Consider the following 3,955-nt stretch of genomic DNA (forward strand, 5'->3'; position numbering starts at 1 on the left):
TGATTTTTCCTTACCTAAATGCATCCAAACCACAAACAAACACCTAAGAAAATCCAACCTAATCACCTAAACCTTAAAAATAAAAAAACTTACTTGCAAAAGAAATCAAATGCCTTCCGACTCACTTCCTACCTATCTCAAGCACTGGTTTGAGACAAACCCTACTCCAATGCTCGATTTGGAGCGTGCAAGCACTCAGAGCTTGAATCCGTTGACCTCAGCTCAATGGAACCCAAATGTGGAAACTTCTCACTCAACTGCCAAGACCCACATACTGCTTATTATTTCAAGCGTTTCAAGCCAAGTACCATGGCTACCTCTCACATAGCCATGCGTGCTCTCACACCTATGAGTATAGTGAGCTTACCTTCATGCCTGATCAAGTTGCCTCCTTCCTCAAGCTCTCCGATAGCTCCACGATATCCAAGGTGCAAGCTCGATCCTCAAGCTCCAAGCTCCAAGCTCCATTGTTGTGTGTGAGACAAGAGAAGAGAAAAGAAGAGAAGAAGAAGAGAGGAAAAGATGGAGAGCTTCTCCACCATGGTCCCTCACCCTCACACACTCACTCTCTCACACTCCCTCTCTCAAGCACAAGTAAGAGCAAGATGATGATGATGATGATGATGAGAGCTAGTTTTGGCCACACACAAGAATGAGCTTCTTCATTCACTTTACATTTTTATACATGCCCTACTCCTCTTGGGCACCCAACCCTTTTTTTACATGATTGGCCATTTTAGCCTAGGCCTTCTTCCCTATTCCTTTCCTATTTACATTGTTCCTTCACCCATGCCCATCTACATTTACAAATTGCACAGGAGGGAGCCTGGCACTCTTTTATAAGGATATAGGGTGCGCTTTTATATTTAAAATGTGCATTTTCTCCTTTTGCACTTGCCTTGGAAATTTGAATTTGCTTCTTGCGATTTTGGCTCTTTTCCTCCCATTTTTCCATTGGGTTGCCTTTTTCCACTCTATCCTACGTCTTTTTAATTTTCTTTGCTTTCTTTGCGCTTTCTTTGCACCGGGGTTAACACTTTCCATTACCTTGATTAGTTTGTATGGTCCATTGTATCTTGAACTAAGTTCCTTGCACTTTTCCAAGGATAGTGAGCTCCTTTCTAGTTTTACCCTTAGGAAAACCATGTCACCTTCCTTGAATATTTGTATGGTTGTTTCAAGGTATGCATAAGATTTTTTCTAGACTTGGATAGCTTTGATACTATGCTATAGACAGCTTAATTTTCTTGGTCTATTTCTTTATGCATAGCCTTAGATGCTTTTACTTGAGATTTGGGTTAGAAATATTCAAGGATGTACAACATTCTTGTCCATACAAAGCTTGAAATGGGGATAACTTAATTGTTTGTTGATAAGCAAGATTGTAGGCAAATTTCACAAGAGGTAGATGCTCAATCCATTGCATTGATTCCCTACCACAATAAGATCTTAAGATATCCTAAATAGTTTGGTTCATTCTCTTAGTTTGACCATAAGCTTGTGGATTATAGGAAATACCTAAAATAAGAAAGTCCAGAATTTTGAGATAAACTTAGAGTCTCTATCATTGATTATGCTTCTTGGTAGTCCTTGTAATTTGAATATCTCCTTGATGAAAATTTGGGTTATATAAAATGACTTGTATGTAGTCTTGACCAGAATCAGGTGTGACAGTTTGGTTAATCTATTGACCACTACAATGATAGAATCATATCCACCAGTAGCAATAGGTAATCCAACTATAAAGTCCATACTTATCAACTCCATTTCATTTATGGAAGGTCCAAGGGTTATAGTTTCCCAGGCACCTTGGTTCTTTCTGCCTTAATCCTTTGACAAGTTAAGCATTGGGTTACATATCATAGACCATCTCTTCTTAGTCTTGGCCATTGATAGCTTTTGCAAATTGCATTAAGAGACTTGGTATAACCTGGATGTCTAGTAATTGGGTTGTCATGAGCTGCCCATAAGATTTAGGCAATGTTGGAAGTATAAACAACCATTGTTTGCATGATAGTCCTTTATCTTGATTCGTTTCTTCTCATAACTTCCACCTTGGAGTACTTTGGAGAAAAGCACTTCATATTCCTTGTCTTGAGTAATGGCTTAATGTATAAGCTCTAGGTTCAAATTGACAGTATTGACATGGCTCTTAGGCTTTATATCTTGACAATATTATCAAGATATGATTTTTAGCTTAAGGAAATTGCAATGACATTATCCTTACTTGGACGATATTTGATCTCAAAATCAAACTCTTGTACTATTTCTATCCACCTTATTTGTTTTATATTTAGGTCAACTTGGGTGAAACTTCACTTGAGACTCTTATAATTTGTCACTAAATTAAACCTTTTTCCCAATAGATAGTATCTCCATAGTTTTAAGGCATGGATTACTGTGATTAACTCAAGATCATGAGTAGCATAATTTGACTTATATAATTTTAGCTTCCTTAAAGTGTAGAGGCTACTGATCTCCCTTCTTGTATTAATGCTCCTTCGATTGCTAGTCCACTTGCTTCAGTGATTGCTATGAATGTTTAAGTGAAGTCTGGGAGTTTTAGTAATCGGACAATAGCTATAGCTTCCTTGAGCCTATCAAAGTTTTCTTGATAGTCAATTACCCATATGATCAGAGATTAGTTAAGAGTACTACTATAAGGAAATAATCCTTGATGAAGATTCGATACCATCATGTCAATCCCAAGAAACCTTGAATTTCCTTAACTAACTTAGGTGTTGGATAATCTAAGATATCTTTCACCTTTGTAGGGTCTACCAAGATTTCATTTGTAGAAATAATATATCATACATATTCGATTTTTTTCAATTAAGAATATACATTTTCTCTTTTTGGCATACTACTAATTGTTAGGGAGGTTTGTAATGCGATTCTTAGATGATTTCCATGGTCCTTTAGTACTTTGGATTATACCAATATCTAAGCACAAAATCATCTAGATAGGGTTAAAATATATATTGTATCACTCGATTGAATGTTGCCAAGGTATTAGTCAATCCAAATGGTATGATCAAAAATTTGTAATGACCATATAATCATATTTGATAATATTCAAACCTCACTTTGAAAAGACGCTTCATGCAGATAGTCTAGGAGTTCATTTATCCTAGGTATAGGATACTTGTTCTTGACCATTACTTGATTTAGTCCTTTAAAGTCGATGTAGAGCCTAAGATACCCATCTTCCTTTCTCTGGAATAGAACATATACATCCCAAGGTAAATTACTTGGGTTGATGAATCCTTACTCAATCAATTACTTGGGTAGATAAGCAGGTGCATCCCAAGGTAAATTACTTGGGTGGATGAATCCTTACTCAATCAATTGCCTCGACTGTTTCTTAAGTTCAATGGCTTCAGGTATGAATGGATATCCTGTATGGTCTTATGGACACTAGCTCAGCTCCGAGAATAAGTTCTATCTCGTGGTCAACTTCTCAATTTTGAGGCATTTGAATTAGATCTCTCAGAAAGACATCTTCATATTCATTGATCTAGAAATGTAATATATCTTCTTTAGTATTCATTTCAACCTTATTCAATCGGATCATTTAGATTGGTACACTTTCATTAATCCTTTTTGGAGTCGGCTTGCCTTGGCTAGTTGGACTCTACTTTTCCTAGCTTTTCCATATGTCTACATAGTATTCCCATCCAAGTATTGAAAGATTGCATCCTCTTTGGCACACAAAATTTGAATTGTATTCTTCTTAGCCAATCTATTACCAAGATACAGTCTTAGCATCCCTAGTGTAGAATTCAAAACTCAGCTTTAATTACTTTAGTTATCTAGTTCGAATTGTATTTTCCCTATACTTTCAGTAGAGGTAACTTCCTTTCCATGAGACAATTCTATTGCTATGTTATTCATTTTCTTGGATTCTAGATGCAATCTTCTAACTATTATTGGTCAAATAAAAGAATGAGTACTT

Source organism: Lygodium microphyllum, chromosome 4 (assembly GCF_053477565.2).
Source record: "Lygodium microphyllum isolate KBCC chromosome 4, Lygodium_microphyllum_v1.1.10, whole genome shotgun sequence".
Taxonomy (NCBI): Eukaryota; Viridiplantae; Streptophyta; class Polypodiopsida; order Schizaeales; family Lygodiaceae; genus Lygodium; species Lygodium microphyllum.